The sequence below is a fragment of the Camellia sinensis genome, chromosome 13 (genome assembly GCF_055761805.1).
Source record: "Camellia sinensis isolate YWXY chromosome 13, ASM5576180v1, whole genome shotgun sequence".
Taxonomy (NCBI): Eukaryota; Viridiplantae; Streptophyta; class Magnoliopsida; order Ericales; family Theaceae; genus Camellia; species Camellia sinensis.
Genome location: NC_138973.1, coordinates 132,495,797 through 132,517,415, shown reverse-complemented (window position 1 = coordinate 132,517,415; position 21,619 = coordinate 132,495,797).

Sequence of the window (21,619 nt, the reverse complement as noted above, 5' to 3'; positions counted from 1 at the left end):
AAGGCCCTTCGTGCGGTAATATTCTCTGGTCCAAGCATATTGCTTGGAGTGGTATCATCTTGTGGTGTAAGGTCGTCAGCGACTACCGGAGGATCTTCCGTCACGCCCGCCATGGATATGCTGGAGTATTCCCACAGACGACGGCTATTGTGGAAAAGTGGTTCGGAAATACTCTTTTGATCCTGTAGGACGCTTGTGACCCTCAGCTAGTCACCTGAAAAGGAATGAACACTCCGGTCGGGAGTGCCGGGATTAGCACTCCGACGGATAAGTCAATGTATACTCTTTTGGTTGCTTATACCTCAAGTTAGATTTTTTCTCACATACCTCACTTTGGCTGTTGTTCCTCTATTTATATACGCTCCTGGTCCTCAGCGTAGGACCCACTCTTGATCTGTCATGTGATTGTTCACTCGACCCTCCTTTTGTCCTATTCCAACTTTCACTCAGTTCCTTGCTCAACTGGCTTTGTGGCTGATTAGGATACTCGGCATCTAGAATGTAGAAGACGGGCGAATATAGTATATATCCTGATTTTCTAAATATGTACTCGGCCTATATGCATCCCCTGATTATTCGGCTCCCACAAAATTTAATAAGGTCTCCTTCTTTAAAGTGTTGGAATACGAGTCACACTATAAGGATTATTCCTATCCGTTGAACTTCCTTCATAGGGTCTCCAATCACAGAAGTCGGGTTACTTCCTTAATTGACTCCCTATGGGCTTCAACCCACCCCCCCTCGATAAATCAAAGATTACACTCTTAGATAAACATTTTGTTAACTGAACAACAATATTCTTTTCAGATTTCATATAATTCAAATATACAACTTTTTTATTCAACTTGCATATGTCTATTCATCTTTTTATTAGTACGTGCTTGTCTCACAAGTTTTATTACAGCTCTATTGTCATAATATATGGAAATAGCAGGTATAGGATTTTTCACAAATGAAATATCAATGAGTAAATTTTTAATCCACTCAGCTTCAGTACATGTAGTATCTAAGGCTATAAGTTTTGATTCTGTTGTACTTCTAAAGATAACAGTTTGTTTTTTAGAACCCCAAGATATTGCTGCTCCACCTAACATAAATATATACCCAGTAGTAGACTTAACATCTAAGTTATTTGTTATCCAATTAGCATTGCTATAACCTTCTACCACATTAGGAAAACCACTAAAGCAAAGTGAATAATCTAGAGTTCCTCTTAGATATTTAAAAACTCCTTCCACAATAATCCAATGATCTTTACTAGAATTATGAGTATGTCTACTTAATCTCCCAACAGCATAGGCAATATCAAGTCTAGTCTTATTAGCAATATAGAGAAGTGATCCAATAATTTGAATTTAAGTTGAGATACAGGTACACCATTATTTTTCTTCAAATTCATGCTAGGATCAAAAGGAGACGAAACAGGTTTGAGATTATAATAATCAAACTTTTTTAGCATTTTCTCTAGGATTCCAGATTGATTTAATGTAATACCTTTGGTTGTTTTCCCTAATTTCATACCCAAAATTATATAAGCTTCTCCTCCAGAATCTAACCACCAATCTTGATATTCAAAAGTAGAATTAATTTCAGGATTATAACTAAAAGATGGTTCGACAATTCTTTCTTTCTCCAAAATCACATTTACTTGAGCATTATGACCTTGATTTCTTTGCTTATTGTTGAACATTGGTTTATACTCATCAGTCTTCTTAAAAAAACAATCCTTAGCATAATGATTGGTTCTTCCACATACATAACACAACCTTTTGCCACTCCCTTGTCCCTTAAAATTATTAACATTGGCTTGATAGTTGTTATTATGGTGTTTTCCATTTTGACCGCTAGATTTAAACTTAAAGTTGTTCTTGAAAATTTTATCTTTAGGTTGAAAGGTATTCCTATTGTTGGAACTATTCTTATTCTCATTCTCCACCAAATTTACCTTAGGAGTTTTCTGTTTTCTAGTTTCTAGATTTGACCTATGCTTCTCTTCCACCCTAAGTGTATTGATTAGTTGAGTTAATAACAAATCTCCTTGTTTGTGCCTAAGACGCTTACCAAAGTCATTCCAAGATGGAGATAATTTATCGATAAGGCAAGACACTTTAAACTCCTCACTAAAACTTGTCCCTTTATTTTCTACTTTTCTAAGTAATTCTTGAAACTCGTGTATTTGGTCTCCTACAAGTATGTCATCTTTCATTTTATACCCATTAAAATTAGAGACAATGAACCTATCAATACTAGCATCTATAGTTCCATATTCGACCTCTAAGGTTTTCCATAGTTCTTTTGTAGTCGAGGTGGTTGACTGATACACATCATATAAATGGTCAGACAAAACACTAAGGATTCTGTTATAACAATGAAATTTAATTTGTTCGGGTGACAACCAAGATCCAACAAAATCCTGATCTTCTATAGCAGACATAAGACCCAACGCGGTCAACCAATAATTTGTTTGTTTTTGCCATCTTTCAAAATTGTTACCATTAAAATTTTCAGGTTTCACACTAACATTTTCTTCTAAATTAGCTATAAAAATAAATAAGTTAAGGTACAAGAGAGCAAACAATTATAAAACCTCTAAGAGATAACAATCAAACAATCACAGATGTTATTAAATTTATAATTGACAATTAACATCCAACAACTCAATAATATATATTTATAAAAGATGACAAAGACAAAATCTTGATACAAATTAAGCCTGTAATATAAATGTTTTATTATTATTTTCCTCTTATTTTATTATATCATAAATCATAAAAAACATTAAAGAAACAAACAGGTTTACACGGAATTTCATGCAACAAACAAATAGTTTTATACAACAGTTTTACATGGATTGTTTTCAGAAAATTATGAGGTTTTAGAAAAGAAAAAAAAAAGAAAAATAGTCAACAAGTTAAAAAATTATCATTAATGATATGTTAATGGCACTTAGGATTAATCAATAAAAGTTAATCAAAACAACTATGTTTATGCCCAGTAAGATTAACAAAAGGAATAAACTATGCAAGTCAATGAAAATAGGGTTTTGTACAGAACACTAAGAATTGAATTTATAGAAAATGTAATAATATTTTTTTTAAAAAAAAAAACTTAACAACTTTAGATTGTTGTGTGAATTGAAAAATAATTACTCTAAATCGATCTTACAAAATAATGATATTGAATAAAATAGATTCTGAAAATAGGTTTTATACAGTTTCAAAAATTATGTATACATATATACATAATTCAAAATACTGAAGAAGAAGAGGAAGATTCAAAAAATAGCCTGTGTGATTCGGAGAGGCACGTCAAAGAGGTTGTCCTAAAGTCGTTATGTGCTCCCTCTGTGTAGATTCTAACGATCACAAACGACTACAAGATACAACCTAAGAATTCACAGGAATCTGACACATTGCACAGTTACACCAGATGGATTTGCCAAGTCTGTATCAGTAACAAAGAAGAGAAAGAGAATGTAATCAAAATACGTTGTTTTTTTTTCCTGAGTAGGAGTCCTCTTTTAAATAGACTCTTTGATGTCTGTTGGGAACAGACATACCCATTCATTTTGAAAACAAATACAAGTTTAAAAAGATTCAAACAAATAAGACTATTAAAAGAAAGAAATAAATAAATACAAAAAATAATAATAAAATAAAATAAAAAAATAAAAAATAAAGTTTTGAAGCTTTTAAGAAATCTCCAACAGATGTAAGCACTTATAACATTTTTTTTATGTACACTTCTTTCTTTCTGTTTTTCCATGTATTATAATCTAATGTAAGTACTCTGACGAATAATTTATGAGAAATGGATGAGTTTTGGTTTATAAAATTGTTTTATTTTATTTCTTATTCACATTTATGTTATGAAATTAGGTAATTGTGACCCCCCAAAATAGAAAATATCAGAGAATATATTAACAAATAAATACAGGGTTTTTTTAAGATTACAAGTGTGACGCCTTAAAATCTACTCTAAGATTGAAGTCTAGGAAAGATCACTATGAGTCCTTCGGTCAATAACTGAGTAAGATCCTAGAAAAGATCGAAGCAGTCAAAATAGTCTCCCTTATAAGTCCAATCTCTTTAGATAGTAGAGCTATCTTTTCTACAGATCTTAACAATATATTAACACAAGGTCTACATAAGTTGACGAAAAATAAACTTAGGTTACAAAGATATATATAGATATATAAGTAAAACAATACAATAAAAGTCTTAATATTGCAAACTCAAAATGAGACTACAAAAAGAGATTTAACAACACTGTAGGGGGAGTGGATTTGGGATACTCCTTTATCCAAGCAGATCCTAGAGCAGTCCTTTGATGGTCACCTGAAACAAAAGAACAACTCTGGTTGGGGGTGCCGAAATTAGTACTTCGACAATCAAGTTAGTTTTCACCCCCCAAATATATTGGTTACTTTTTTTTCTTAAGTAAACTATTTAGAACATACCTCATTCATGAGCCCTCTCTTTCATTTTATAGAGTTTCTCCTCCGGTTTTTATCTCCTACTATGCATCCCCTGTAGGGGCCCATTTCTCTATTGCACTGTATGGCGAGGAATCGACAACTAGACGAGACGCTGACTTATCTGAGCTACTCTGCTCAGCTATCAAATGTTGAGGCTTGTTATTTAGCGGTTGTTCTATCCAATCTTAGTCGGCTCTAATTCGGCCCAATAGTCCTGCCTAATGGGCTGACCTCAAATTGGGCCCAATTGTGTTGGGCTAAGTTACTAAGACCCGTGTCCTTTGGGCTACTGTAAATTTGGCTCCCACAATTGCCCTCCGAGTATTCGATTATGTGTGGTTTTGTGCAGTTGGCATATTCGGTCAGCGAAGGGTCAGTTTGACGTTTTGAAGCGCTTTGGAGTCTGGGAATGCGGTGGACACGCCTTTTTACTGTCGTGCCAGAAAAGATGTGATGAAAAGGAATGATTATTGTTTCCCACCTTTTCGTACTTTTTCTACATTAAATGCGATTTGAACTCCTTCCATCCGTTCGTTTCATATGGGACTTTATTGTTGCTCAAGATATATGATCTTTTAACTCCAAGGCCTCATCTGCAACCTTACTCGTTCTTCCTCTTGCTTGCCACCCTTTCATTTCTGTTTGTAAGTCTTCTAAGCTCTATTCTTTTCTTTTTTCATTTGTGTGCTTTTAGTCCTTCGCATTTCCTTTTTTGTTATCTTTTACTCCAATCCTCCAATGGTGAATCACCTAAAGGCTCTTCTTTCTGAAGATAGAGTTGTTGCCTTTCGTCATTTTTCCATCCTTGATGACGTTCAACTATCCCTAGTCGGAGATGGTGAAGTTGACATGGAGAGGACTGAAGAAAACACCATTGTCTGTTGGCGATTGCCGAGGGAGGAGTCTGTTTCCCCCTTCACCCTACCCTTAGGTCTATATTACATTATTAGGGTGAGACCCCTAACTTTTGTAAACTCTATTAAATCCCTAAATTTTGAGTTATTATAATAAAGCCCTTTGTTCTTTGTTTATTTACAAATTTAACCATATAATTGAAGACGCATCCAAATCGACCCCGATAGCTTAGTAATCGTTTTTACACGCTAATATTAATTATTTAACTATAAGGCCCCTAACCTTTGTAATTTTATTTAGACCCTTACTTTTGAACTATTTCAATATAGACCATCGATCCCTTATTTATTTTCAATTTTAGCTGTAGAGCTGAAAACGTACGCCAACCGAAAACTCGCAAATCTTGATTGAACCCGAGAACTCAGGGATCGTGACCAAAGCCCTAATAATAATTAAATTAATTTCCTAACTATATTTGCTGATCAAAAAAACCCTAGGCTTTCGGTTCTCATTACGACTAGCCGTTTAATTCGAAATAAAGAAACTTTAACCGAATTGAAGATCAAAATCCTAATTAAATTAAATACTACACTTAAATAAATGTTTCAATACATGAATTATACCCAAAGCCCTCACATTTTTATTAAATCGCTAATTGACCCCAAACTAGTACTAATATATACATATATATACACTTGTACCTTTAAACCTATATTATACACTATGTTTTGCAATGTCCAACAATTGTACACAAGAAAAAAATAAATCAATTCCCTCAAATCAGCTCACATGGCCAGCCACCCTAGGGAATAGAAAATTATATAACTTTTTCAAATCATATCCATGAAATCAAGGAAAAGTGTTGGCAAGTACCCCCAAAACATGGAACCATGACTCCACCCTAAGTCCACTCCTAACCAAATCCTAACTAGCTCATGATTAATTGTATAATTAAGGCCTCTAACCATTCACCATTCCATTAGATTCCAAGTAAATCTAAAATATCCAATCCAATTCTAACCAATGGGCACTTTAGACCTTTTGCACTAATTTTCCTATAAAAGAAACCTCACCCTTAGCATTTTACATACAAGAACACACATACAAACACTTCATTCAGCTGAGAGAAAGAGAGGGGAAGAGGGTGAGCTTGCTAGAAGAAAGGAAAGAAAGAGAAGGTCTTGTTAACTAACCAACCAAGCCTCAAGTAAGCCACAACACAACTCTCTCTTTTATTTTTATTTTTCAAATACATGTTATTAGAGTCTTGAAACTATATTTTAAGAAGTGTTGTAATGGTGTTCATGTGTTCAAAGTTGATGAATTGGGTTTTAATCCTTCTTCTATTCGTATTTTCTCTTAATAGATGCAAAACTACATTTTTCTTCCCATATCTCACATTATTTCTAAAGGCATACCATCACTCTAAAAATATGAGTTGTTGATACATTATTTAGTATGTTTTCATCACAAAAGAAGTGGAAAATTTCCTTTAGTTGGCCCCTTTTCTCACCAATCTTCTTATTTTGAGTATTGTGCATGAAAAATTTATTTTACAACCAACTTTTAAAAATTCTAGAAAAATGTAGAAAACTCTCCTAGACTTCGGGTTTATGTCCAAATCTTCCTTAAAGAGTTATCTTTTAGGAAAAATTGGTTTCATCGAAAAAGAGTGAGTAGTTTTTGAGAAAATCCGATTTTCGTAATGGTTGATGAATTTGGACAGTGCTGGAGTGTTTCTTAAATAACTAAAAATATAGAAAATTTATTTCATTTTCGAAACCTATTTTGAAAACTAGATTAAATTCTCTATGAACCATAGAAAGGACGAGTTTGGGAAAAAATTGAAATAGCCCTTTTGATTTTAATCTTTAAGATGTACTGAATCTGGAAATTTTATTTTTCATTGGTGTTTTATGCTCTAGTGTTCATGAATATGCTTATTAATATATGATTATGTCTTGATATGATATTACATATGTCACGGTTATATACCTATTATTTTTGTCCTTCGATGATGCTTACATCTATGCAAATTATTCCTTTGTTACTTGTTTGTACTAACCAACTTAAAACGTTAATCTTAACGGAAAACTTAATGTGGTGGCTAATGGGGTTTCGATCACATGAGCACTACTATGAGATAAAGTTATGTTCAAATTGAATTGATTAGCAAGACGTGCTCCCCTTGAAAGTAAAGTCTTGCATAAGTGGTTTTTGAAACCCTTGAACGGAATGGTTGTATTCGGACCCTAGGTATTTTGGTGTAACGAGGGATTTGGGAAAGGCCGATTATTATCATCTCTTTTGAGGCCTTTTGGTTGGCGCTACGTGGTAGATAATCGTTGGTAGGCTCCGAGGTGAGTTCTGCAACAAAGCAGTAAAAGAGGGGGCATATCGAATAATCCGCGTCCGATTCTTGTGGTTGGAGGGACGAAGTCTCTTTGGGAGATTTCTAGATTACTAACATCTAACCTTGTAATCCTATATTATCGAATGATTATCATGCTTCATTACTTGCTTGTTATAATTGTAATGGTGTATTGGATTGGGAAAAATGGGCGGGGTGTGTGTGTGTTTATTGGGCATTCAAAGCTCATGGCGTTTCATGCCCGGTATTGAAGACTATTAGACCGATCGAAGATAAAGCTGAAGCATTTGAGGACGTATGGCTATCCTAGGAGGATTAGAAGCTAGTTTGTAAATGTGTTTGGAGATTGTAAGTGATAGATCCCATGTTGTATTTAAGACATGATTTTGTAATTATTACACACACACACACACACACACACACACACACACACACACACACACATATATCTTATATACTACCTATTCCTTTTTTTATTGTCAACTCATGTAGACCTTGTGTTAATATCTTGTTAAGATCTATCAAAAGGGTAGCTTTGCTAAAGGTGGTTGGACTTTGAAGGGAGGCTATATTGCCTCCTTCGACATTCTTAGGATCTTACTTGGTTATTAACCAAATGACTCATTAGTAACGTTTCCTATTTTATAATCTTAGATAAACCCGGTATTTATTTGTTAATATATTCTCTGATGTTCCTGATTTTTAGGGCGTCACATGGGGTTTGATCCCATTCCAGCCAAACGTCAATTTCTACCGAATCATAATGGGTGTCATAGAGTTGAATCGCCGCCTCCGTCTTGACCTATGGATTTCGGCCATTCAGCACTGTTACGTCCTTGCCAAATCTTCTGGTCGGCAAGGGCGATACTTCCTGAGAGCAAAAGACACCAATCACCATTTGGTCACCATGCATGCTAGCTCTGGTAAAAGAGTAGATGACGTGTTGGAGGTCGTTCGCGGCAATTGGGCGTTTGGCGAGGGGGAAGATCGCCAAACTCTTGTGCCTAGGCGCAAGGGCAAACCAGGTCACCGATTACTTCACACTAATTTCTATTTTTATTCGGTATTCACTCTTTTGACCGTTTCTTTCTTGTGCAGGCAACAATCTCAAAAGGTCCCTTACTTCCACAGACAAACTTGTGCTTGCCCGAGTAAAGATTGTCCTTGACTTCGTCGGCCGCCCGAATTTACAAGGACAAGGTTGGGTTGCACATATATTACTGAGATATGACCCATCCTATTCGAATTTTTCGATGATCGATCATATCCCCACTTCGAGAGGCGAACAACAACTTGAGGCTCTCGTATTTCCCAGTTTTGTCAATCTGAGGGATATCTGCATTGGGGACTCGTTAGCCAGTGAATAGGTTGACGGCGACCAATAGGTCGATCAAGGCGTTGATTAAGGCGGTGGAGTAAAAGTCGCCATCGCCAAACAAGTCGACAGAGACGAAAGCGCCAAGTCGGATGTTCGTCAAGCTGAAGCAACAAGGGAACTGCATTTGGATTTCGAACAAGTCAGCTCCAGCAAGCTAATCAAAATTGGCAGCCCGCAAGAAGAGGATATTTTTATTGACTTGGACAACTTGCCTGGAGTCGGCTCGGAAGACATGGCTGAAGAATCCCTTGGCTTGGAGTAATTGATGATAAGTGACCGGTACTACTTGTATTGCGTAAAGCATGTTCAGCCCATGATTATGTTGTAAGGCGAAGGGAGTTTGACAACCAAGAACTGAACCTCCAGAGTTTTGGTGCTTGCACGTACTGGTAGGACAATCTTTCCAAGGGGGTACTCTAGGTTAGTGTTAAAGCCAAAGAGAGGGTACTCGGCTGGTGTAGACACCCCATTTTTGACCGTCCTCAAGACTTGGACGTCACCGTTTGAACACCCGGTGATCATCCATGTTTGTGTTCGTTTGGAGTTCCCGAAGGTCTCGGCTACGCGCCTTGCCTCGGGATCTCCGAACACGCTTGTTTAGTGTCTGGTTTTATACCAAACACTTGTGTTTTGCCTTGGAGGGGCAGGGAATGCCTTGTGAGGCATCCCCACACATCACCGGCTGTTCAGGGGTGCCGCCGGCCTTGGTTTCTTAAAATCAATGGCCGGTCGGTATAATATACTGCCAATCGGCACTTTTCTTTGCCGGCGACATCTTTTGCTGGCCGGTGTGACTCCTTTGCACCCTTGAGGCATGGTGCATGGTGCATGCCAGCTGTGCCAGCTGGAATGCACCATCACTCCTCCCCGTGCAGTTTTGGCTGGTTTGAGCCTTTGAACCCCTTGGTTCCTTCTAGAAGGATGAACCCTTGGCTAAGCTTCTTGGAGAAGCTTTGACAGCTGTTTTAGCTTCTTCAAGAAGCCTAGACTCCTTTGCACCCTTTGCCCCTTTCACTTGGCTTCTTGGAGAAGCCAAGAACCATTTGCTTAGTCTATATATAGAGCCCTCCTCCTCCATTGTTTAAGGTTGGAGTTTTAAACCTAAAAAACCAGAGCTCATATACATATATCTGCTAGATATATCATCTCTCTTTATATTTCCCACTCTCTCCTCCCTTAGTGTGTGTTTGGTAGCCCAAAAGTGCATTTTGGCCTTACTTTTGCACTAAAACACACACCATTACACCTTGCTCCGAGATTGAGAGGCTTGGGGGGTTGATTCTTGAGTTTTTGGACTGATTTTGATCAAAAGAAGAGGGCTGCATTGGCTGTTCTTGAGGTGTTCTTCAAGGGTAATCACTTTGCTTTAGTTTCCCCAAACTTGCACTAGTTTTTTACCTGTCTTGCTTGCTGATTTAGGCTTTGTGCATAACATAAACAAAGCTCATATTTTCATGCTTAAGAACTTTCATTAAGGTTGTTTTGTGGTTTGAGTTCAAACTCACCGTCTTAGGCCTTATTTGGCCTTTTTGGTGCCTCCTTTGTGAGGCCTTGTTTGCTTGAGTATCTTGGTCTTCTCACCACTAAAAACCAGTGGATTTTCAGTGGTGAGGAAGGTGGTTTGAAGTCTTGTATAGGGGAGGGACACCCCTCTCCCTTCATTGCCTCATTTCCTTGTCTTTTGGCTTAAAGGTTAACATGCATGCTTGATTGATTTTGGCCCTATTTCAGAGTTTTTTGGGTGTCTCTAGGTCATATGTCATCTCTGTTTTTGGTCGGATTTGTGCCCTTTTGCATGCTTAACATACTTGCTTTACATTCCTCTATTTGGCCTAGAAATGCATCTTGTGTTTAAGCCATGATTCTTGCATGTGTTAGCCTAATTTCATGAAGGTATTGGCATTATTCTACCATGTTTAAGGCTTGTTGGCCATCTGTTTCAGTCATGCTTGCCATGTTTGGTGTCATCCTTTTGTGTTTTGGCTTGTAAGCCTTGAGTATATTGGCCCTCTAACATGTGTAGCTTAGACCATCCTCATGATTTGGCATCATTTAGGGCCGTATTTCAGTCCATAAATCATGTTTGTATGCCTGCATATGTGACCTCTTTCATGCTTTGAGGTTGTGCCCTTTTATGCCTAGAAATGAGTTTTGGTGCATGCATCTCATTGGAGCCACTTAAGCTGCCATATTAGTGGGTTTTTGGAGTCCATTTTTGCATGCTAAAATTCTGTTTTTACTTGTCTAATTCATGCCATGAATGGTCATATTGGTGGAAGTGAAGTGCCTCTTTTTGTGCCTTAGCCTTAGGTCCATTGGCTTGCGTGTTGGCATGAGTGTTTGTCCATCATTTTGGGCACTTTTGGCCACTGTTTTGGGGTGGATTGAGGTCTGCCCCTTTTGGTTTAAGTCCACCATTGCATGCTTATCATATGCTTGTTGCTTATTTGGTTCACTAAGGTGTTGTCCCATGCTAGCCTTATGGCATATTGGTCCATATTTGCATCACATTTGCATCTTACATGCCTAGCATTGTATGTTTGCCATAGTAGTTGCATGGCATTTGGCATGCCTTGCATAGTTAGTATCATGTTGCATTTTGAGCCATGTTTGCATAACATGCATTGCATTACTTGGTTTGGGGTGTCAAACCAAGTGTGAGGGTTAAGGAGCGTTCATACTATAAGTGATGTAATGCGTCTTAACTCTCGGTCACCGGGGCCCTTGATTTAGACATGATAGGGTCTTGGTTCTCATTTGTATGTTGCATGCATTTTTACATCAAATGGCAAGCTTGATCACTTAGGCCATCATGCACAATTGATTGCTCGAGGATCGAGGGCCATGCTTCCCTGAGTTCAAAGCATGATGGGAAACATGACCATACTCACATGTGCCTGAAATCCCATGCCATATACTGTCTGCCCTCTGTTGCTATCAAAACTGTCTTCTGCAGGAAGTTTCTGCCGACCGGCAGAATTCAATGCCGACCAGCCATTGGTGAATGGCCGATAACTCCAACAGCAACCGATGGAAACTATACATGGCCGGTGGGAATTTCCTCCAGCCGATGGTATTCTATAGTATGCAAGGAACCTTTCCTGGAACTGTGGCACTGTTCAGAGAAGCAAGGCAGTGAAAACAGAGGCAGTAATGGTATGGTACGGGCTTTCCGGGCGAGACGGGTTCGAGCATGCATCATTCGCGCATCCCAAGGCGGGGGCTGTGGCCACCTTTCTTTTTATATTCATTCTGTTAATTAATTAGAAATTCTATAATAATTTATGCGTTTATTATTCGGGCTGTAATATTTATTTGGACCCTCCGAGTGAGGGCAATTGTGTAATAAGTGTGCGTGAGTGTGTGTATGTCTTCCAACCCCACGTCTTTCTTCCCTTTTATTTACCCGCTTATGATGGTAGACTAGGGCATATTTAAATTAGCATACCTTATGCTATGCATGCGTGCATTCATACATTTGTCTTGCATGCACCGGGCTCGGCGCATCATGCTAACTGCATTAGTATTTCAAATCTAACTTGAATACATGCTACTTGTGCATTTTCACATGCCACGTTTAGGTTAGCCGAGCCTATTCTAATTGCATCCTGCATGTGTTGCATTAGTCAATTTGACATGAACTAGGACCATGCATGTTGGCTAACTAGTTTATTGTTTTGGCTCGGAGTACTCGGTAAGCATTTATGCTTTAGCATATCTCATGCGTGTGAATGCTATCATGACAGCATGCTTACCATGTGGCTAGATGCTTATGTGATAAACTGTTTGAATGCCTGTGGGTGAAGGTTGGATTGTCTGAGTTGGAAACACTCGTTGAAATCTGTGTTTTAGCCTACTTGCGGGTAGCAAATTCCAAAACATTTTCCCAAAACAAACGGATATGCAATGCTTATTTCCAAATTAGGCGATCTAGTCTATACTTGTTTGCTGTGCGCATAACATAGTAATTCTAGGCTAATAATGGGATAAGAACACATAACGTTTTCAAAATGGATATCACGGTTAGTAGAGGCCGATCTTCGGATCGGGCGAAAGGGGGTGCTCATAGCTGACCTTCCCCAATCGTACCCTAGCTCCCGAGCCGAGGCAACTCTGGTGATGACAGACATGTGGCCTTCGGCACCGAGTCAGGGTTTCCTAAATTCCCTCATAAAAAATATTTAGGTGGCGACTCTGTATCTGGCAAAGCAGTCCATGTTTGGCACTTCTTTTCTAAAAATCTGTTTCTCAAAACGATTTGCCGGATTTGGACTCTTTGGTTCATATTAAGAACCGTGACACAAAATCGAGTCCGAACTGTAACAGCGGGCCCCCCCTCGCGGGCGCGTGCTACAGCTGGCAACAAGTTTGCATCATTCAAGCCGAGTTTGAGGATTTATTTCAGAAGTGCTTCCCTGGTCAATTAGAATGCACTCAACGACAAACTTATTAACTGGCAGCGATTACTAGAGCGTTATCATGCGGAGTGGTAACTCCCTCGAGATCGACATCTAAAAAGTTGATCTCATTTGATAGGCGAGGTCGTTTGATTGGCCAGCCGGCCTCAAGGGTAGAGTCGGCAACTTGTAGCTGAACCACATTCACGCCGAGAGATGAGGGTATGCTGTATATCATGTGAATTACGCCGACGGGCTGTGAGTCGAGACGTACGGTGAGCACACTTGGTGGGTTCTCTGTCTTTGGAAGGTATTCAGTTAGTCAGCCTCCTTGGATCAACTCCTCTAGATGATTTTTCAAAGCATAAAATTTATCGGTCGGGTGTCCATAGTCTTTATGATACTCGCACCTTTGATCCCTTCACCTCTTATCGGGCAGTCCGAACATTTTACCCGGCCACTTAAAGAATGGATGATGTTGAATTATGCTAAGAATTTTGCTTATTAGGTCGGTGAACTCTGTATATTGTTTATCCGGCCACTTTGGGTGCCTGCTTTCTAGTTGATACTGTTCATCCCGCTGTCATGGATCCTGACGGTTCTCTCTCCTAGATCGGCCCCTTTTATCCGGACTCCTTCTTGACGAAGTTCTCTCCAGCAGCACTGCTTTCGATTCCTCGACCTGTAGGTTGGTTCTAACCCTGATTGCATCGTTCTTCACCTTGTAGTATTCTCTCACTTTTTTCATCAGGGACTAGACCATTTTAGGAGGCCTTCGAGTTAGTAAGCTTCTGAGCAGGCTGTTTGGATGCAGCTCCATCTTGAAGGCTGTGACTTCCATGGAATCGTTAAAATCATCGGCTATGAGATTAAAGCACTTCCAATAACGAGCTGAATACTCATGCAAGGTTTCTGTCACGACCCCAAACCGCCCCTACTAGTTTGGTACCGTGATGGCCAGTAATCTGGGATTACCGAAGGCCAACCTCCAAAATTCACACACAAACAGAGTATAATTATATATGGGGCTCACAAGTGCGGAAGCAATAATTTTAAAGTACAGGTGGTCCATAAGAGCAGTGCGTAAGTTACATGGAATGGCATACAACTTTACATAATATTACAACTTGGATACAAATACAATAAAGTACAAAATACATTTTACATCTTGATCAAAAGGCTTCTTCGGCCGACATGTGTAAATTACAAGCATTATAAGCCGAGAAGCATGATTTTCAAGACTGCCGACGTGAATACAAGTTAGGCCGACATAACAAAAACCCAAAACAAGCTTGCGAGTCACACCTAGGCGTCACCGCCTTCCTGCTCATCACCTACATATATATAGAGAGGGTGAGCTTGGATACTCAGTGAATGGTATAAGAAATAAAGGGGTTTGCATGACTGGTATTCAAGATCTTTATCGAACAATGCATAACATAATTAGTACAAGTCAAAGGATGGACCAAGTCCATCTAGCAAATCTGTCAAGTTTCAAAGGATGCTTACTAACATCATTATAATACAAGTGATGACATCTCGGCAAACAAAACCCACGTGGTGAACCGTCAGTGGCAAACAAGACAAGACAAGGCAAGACAATGGAGATATCTCAATTCAATGGTGTCGTTGCATTATAGTCCCCGGAGACTAAGGACTTGTGCTACTAAGGCTTAGAGTCCCCTATCACGTACGGACTTCCAAACTTTGTGCTACCAATGCTTATAGTCCCTTAGCACGTACGAACTTCCAAACTTTGTGCTACAAATGCTTATAGTCCCTTAGCACGTACGGACTTCCCAAGAATGTCATCAAAACAAGATAATACAAATATATTTTCCAACTAGGAATAACCATTCATGCTTACAAATACTTTTCAAAACGAAGCAAAACGAAACTTTCATCAAAGCATTATAACATAGCTTTATTAAAAATACTACTCACTTAGTTCTTCAACGTCGGGGTCAAGGCAAGTCCAAATCCTACAAACACATGGCAAAGTCTGTTGAATGCACTTTCAAACAAGTTTCACACGCATGCAGATGATCTCGGGAAAACATGCTGGGCAACTACCAGGTCTAGGCCGAGGTTCTACATCCCCTGGCCGAGGTGTGGCCTCGATGGCCACATTCAAAGGAATGAAGTCGGGAAAATCTGGGTTTCCCTTTTCTGAAGAACATGATGAACATGAAGAACAAGAACACGAGGGAGATGAATGCAAAGATCGTGATTTGCTATTACAAAATCTGAGATTTCATGTTATGAGTTCAAAAACATGGACCTGGGTACCCATATTCCAGGATCTAGTGAGAACAAACACAAAAACATGAAACTTAATGCAAACTTTCAGATCAAACAAGACCTTTATTTCAAGAACACATGAACACCATTTTCTCTTTCTAAAACCAACTTTAAATCGATGCATGACATGCAAAACGGGTTCGATCATGCAATGCAGCTAGATGATCAATAAGAATGATAAGAGTAGATCAAGAATCTAACCTCAATACGCGAATCTGATGGTTTGATCTCTAGGAATCAGGCTTGAAGCCCACTCTCTCACTCTAAACTTCTTCTTTTTCTTCTAGAGCTTCTCTCTCCTCACAAACAAAGACATACAACAAAATGATACATTCTAGGTCTGCTGGCTGACTTAACCCTCTACAGAGGCACGTGGCGGCAGCTGGTTGGTGCTACACAGAAAGGTGGCTGAGTGACAAGACAAAACTATGACAAAGTGTGTTCAACAAGCAAGACGGCATGGGCACTCTGGCGAGTAATGATCTCGGCTAAGAACAAGACATCAGCAAGTAGGGAATAATGACCTCGGCTAGGAAAGAACAACACTTGACTAAGCTGTGCCACACCTCGGTCTAGGTCATACCTCTCCGAGACAAAATCACTTAGGTGCAAAGGTAACATCTCGGCCTAGATGATTCACACCTCGGCCTCGGTGATGAACACCTCGGCCTAGATACTGACATCTTGGCCAATATGTTAGGGCGAAGGTGGAGGTCAACAAAGTGGTTCCAAGGTAATCCTAGACGGAAACGACCTCGGCTAAACTCACACCAAGCAAGGTACAAAACATGCTGAAACACTTAAACGAACAAGGACAAGACTCGAAATGCAAGTTTATAAGACAAGATCACATGAATGCATATAAGTATGGTTAGGATAGCGTGAGGGTTATTACAGTTTCTCCTTGCTTTATTTTCATTACCTAAAGAGATCTGCCTTTTTCAACTGAGTTTTGTTAGTGATGAATCTAGCTTTGAAGGATTTCTGGAGTTAATGGAAACTTCCACTTGATCCAGGTTCTAGATTATAGTACCATTTGACGGCGAGTGATCCCAAGCTACTGGGAAATATTCGACACATAACCGCTTCGTCGTCGACATGCAATGTCATCACTTGCTTGTAATGTTGAACATGATTCGTGGGGTCTGATTTTCTATCATATAGTGTAAATGATGGTGCTTTGAACGTTTTAGGCAAAGTGGCCTTGGCAATACGTCATACGAAGGCGTTGTGCTTATCCTTAGCGTTAGAGCCATCGTTCCTCTTGTTATGCCTGTGCCGCACTCGTGGACTATGATCAGATGAGTCAGAGGTGTCTGTGTGGCCCCACTTTTTGGGCTCCTCATCCAACGATCTTGAGTCGCTACTATCCCCGTCATGCCTTCGGGGCCGAAGTTGTTGCGCTGCCCTCTTTTTCGGTGACCAGCCCCGATCATGTTGTGGTGTATGTTAGGATTTGGTCAGTTCTTGACGTAAGCGCTCGTTATCAGCTATCATATCCTCCATTCGCTGTTCATTTCATTTTGATTGATTGATTAGGGTTTGCATGGCTCTATACTGAGGACGAAAGTAAAGAAAGAGTCAATGGGTCAAAGTGTAGAGTTCTTCGCATGGGAGTATCATCTGGCCCAAATACTATTCCTGGTGGAACGTTATCTTCAGTGAGCAAAAGGTCCTGCGTTAGGTCTGTCATGGATGAGTTTGAGTATTCCCATAGATAGTGCTAGTTATGGGAGAGTAGATTTGGGATACTCCTTTATCCAAGCAGATCTTGGAGTAGTCCTTTGATGGTCACCTGAAACAGAAGAACAACTCCGATCGATGGTGCCAGAATTATTACTCCAACAATCTAGTTAGTTTTCACCTCGCAAATATATTGGTTGCTCTTTTTCTTAAGTAAACTATTTAGAACATACCTCATTCCTGAGTGTGGCTCACCCTTTTTCGCGCCCCGCCTTTCGGAAGGTTTGAAAAGAAAAGCCTCACAGTTCGGACTCCCGCGGTTCTGAATCTAATCTCACAAGTGCAATGTGAAACTGATAATCACTAAAGAGTCCAAATCCGGTAAATCATTTTGGAAAATCGATTTTAAATTAAAAAGTGCCAAAATTGGACTGCTTTGCCAGATATAAAGTCGCCACCTAAATATTTTATTTTGGAAAAATTTAGAAAACCCATGACTTATGCCAAAGGCCACGTATCCGTCATCACCAAAGTTGCCTCAGCTCAGAAACTTAGGTACGAGAGGGGAAGGTCATGATTTGAGCACCCCCGCTCGCCCGATCAAAGATCGGCCTTTGCTAATCTTGATATGATTTTTTATAAACATTATGTGTTCTTATTCCGATGATTAAACTAGCTTTACTACGTGATGCGCACAATCAAGTATAGACCAGTTTGCTCAATTTGGAATAATTCAACTCATATTTGTTTGAGAAAATTGTTTGAATTTGCCACCCTAAGGGGGCTTAAAGATGCAGATTTGCCACCAAACATAGTGGGCTTAAAACATGATTTGCCACTTAACAAAGTAGGTTTAAAACGCACATTTGTTGAATCGTTCCAATTCAAACAACAAGCATTCATCCACAAGCATTCAAGCAGTTTAGCATTTAAGCACATAGCATCATGGCAAGCATGCTAGACATGGCAACATTCGCACTTATGCAAGTATGCTAAAGTGTAAAAACTCACCTAGTACTCTAAAACAAATTAGAAACTAGTTAGAAAGATGCATGATCCTAACTATGCAAGATGACTAATGCAATACATATAATATGCATTTAATAGGCTCGGCTACTAATATGGCATATGAATCGATTTGATAACATGCAATTAAACACGTATTCAAATAAGTTTATTGAAATGACAATGCAGTTTGAATTATGTGCCGAGCCTCGGTGCATGCAATACAAAATGAATGGATGCAAGCATAAGGTATGCTAATTGAAACGTGACCCTAATCTAACCATCAAAAGCGCTTAAGTAAAAGGGAGAAAGACGTAGTGTTGGAAAACATACATGCACGCACGCACACTTATTACAACATTATGCTCTCGCGAAGGAGGGTTCAAATGAATAATAGCTAACTAGCTACGCTAATTAAGCTAACTAACACAAAGCAAAACTAATTAACTATTCTAGTTAACTAACTATTACAAACCGAAATCAAATAACTAGTTAAACTAACTAATTATTGCAACACTTAATTAGCTCCAACTAATTAATTAATTTACAACACAAATGCACATGAACTAAGTGTTTAAGACATTAAACTACGTTGCCACTGCTCTGTCTAGGGAAGTAGAAGATGCACATGCTCGGTTTTTGCCCTGAAAAGACCACCATTTTGCTCTCAGAAGCCTCTGTTTGCAGAGTTGAACATTTCTAGAATCTTTTTGCTCCACCTTACCAAATATTCTCTGAGGCTTACATTAGTGACCTGCCGGCTATGTATGGCTACTACCGGCCATCTGCCGGTCAAAAAGGTGTACTGTTAGCTAGAAATGATGCACTGCCGGCCAGAAATGATGCACTGTCGGCCACTGGTGGTGCATTGCCAGCCACTGATGCATTGGATTACCATGCTTCAACAGAGCACAAACAGAGCAAAAAGGGGGGTTTTTCTAAGGGTTTGTTTGTACTGTATCCGTCCTTATCATCTCAATACCTCAAAGGAGTGACACATTTGGATCCAAAACCACAAATCAAGCAAGTTCATTGCATGATGGCCAACGATCCAAGTTGTACAATTTCGATAAATGCGCAAATATGACCAACAAGACCACCACCCTATTATGCATGATCTAGGGCAATGGAGACCTAGGAAAGTGACACATTTCATCACTTTTGAGTATGAAATGTCCCATTTTCCTTGTGCTTAAACTAACGTCCGATTTGAACACATGCAATGCAACACAAAGACATGCTTATCTTGTCACTTTTACTTGTCAATTTTGTTTACACATTTTAATTACCAAAACATTCCTTAATCACTTAGTCCATTGGTGAGTGTCCTCTAAGGTGAAGGAAGTGTCAACCAAGGGATAGTGTAAGGCAAGAGAGAGAGCATGCCTTTGATAATGAACCCTCAAAGAGGATTAAACCATTAAGCATGACCTCAATCTTAAGCTTAAAGGATCCCAAGTTTGAAACAACCCTCAAAAGCAAATGAAAGGGTGAAGCAAAGAGGGAGGTTACAGAGATTTAGATGCTGGAATTGAGTGATAAAAGCACTAAAAACATGTAACCAAGTCACACCAATGATGTTTAAAGCCTTAAAACAACAAGCTAGTGCAAGGATTTACACTACAACTATACAAAACAAAGTTCAAATGAACCAAATAGCCCAAAACATAGCTAAAGCAGGCTATTTTAGAGGCTAAAACATGTTGGACTTAAGCTAAGTTAAGCTAGAAAAACATGCTAACACATGAAGCTAACTAGGCATGCAAACAAGACACAAGGAGGGGAGGCTAACCCCTCCAATTTTAGACTTCAAAATGAGATTTTTGCCACTGAAAAAACTCTGAAATTCAGTGGTTAAAAGGCCCAAAAAAGTTGATTTGAAAGTGATGAACAAAGGCACAAAAGCTTTACAAGTAAAGAAGCAAGAAATGTGAACCACCCCTTAACTGAAAATGGCCTCAAATCACCACTTTTAGGCCACAAAAATAGAGTTTTTTACAGTCCAAAGACAGGCCAAAAACAGTCCAAAAATAGAAAAGGAAAGAGATAGGGAAACAATTGTGCAAAACAAGCTTAAAAGGAGAGTGCTATACCTCTTGAAGCCAAGACACAATTGAGGCAATAAATCAAGCCAAGACCACCTTCTAGAGCTCAAAGAGGGTCCCAAGTAATCTTATCCCAAAGATAAGCAACTTTGGTTAAGGGTTGATAGGCAAACTTGAAGTGTATCTACACTTGTATGCAAAAAAGTTCAAAAGAGATAGAGAAATCTAGAGAGAGAGAATTGTAGAGACAGAGACTCCTAAAATTTTTCCAACCTTCAAAACAATAGTGAAGGTCCTCTATATATAGAAATATATGGCTTCAGGTCGAAAATATCAATATAGGATAGCTGGAGCAGTGTGGAACAACTAGAGGGAAAATATCTGCAGAAAACTGCCTTTTTTGCACTAATGGCCGACCGGCCATCACTGGTGGCCAACAAACCTTATCCATGGCTGACACACTTCACCCTTGGCCGACACATGGCCGTCAAACCTCACTAGTGGCCGACAAGCAAAAAACTGGTTTTTGGCCTCGACTTCAAATAGGCATATCTCCTTCGTCCGGACTCTATTTCAGGTCATTATTGAGAGTCTAAATTGAAGCCTCGGAAGTAATATTTCCAATGGTCGAAGCCTCACATCAAAATTCTAAGTGTGCAAAAAGATATGCCTATTTTAGTGAAGACTGCTCAGTTTTGGTCCTAACCGGATTCATGCCTAACTTCTCCTCAACTAGTTTTCTTCCTTCCCCTTCTATTTTCTTCAACTCCAAACCTCTAAATAAGGTGTTTTGAAAGATTTTTTGAAGAGTTCACCTCTCTTTTATTTATTTCCACTTTGTCCTTGCTCGATTTACCGAAAAACGCAACATTTAACGAAATGCGAGCTTTAGAATATCGTAGAAACATTTTCCAAAATATTTTGAAAGAGAGGGTTTTAAGGTTTAAAATCATTTTGGTCAAAATAGTTTTGGTCCAAAATGGGGTGTAAGGTTAGGATTTGATGCTCTCCTTGAAGAAATCAAACCTTTGCATAGCATAACTTTCATCCTCGAGTAATCAATCAATGGTGCCCAAGTCTGAAGGGTGGTCGAAAATGGAGTGTCTA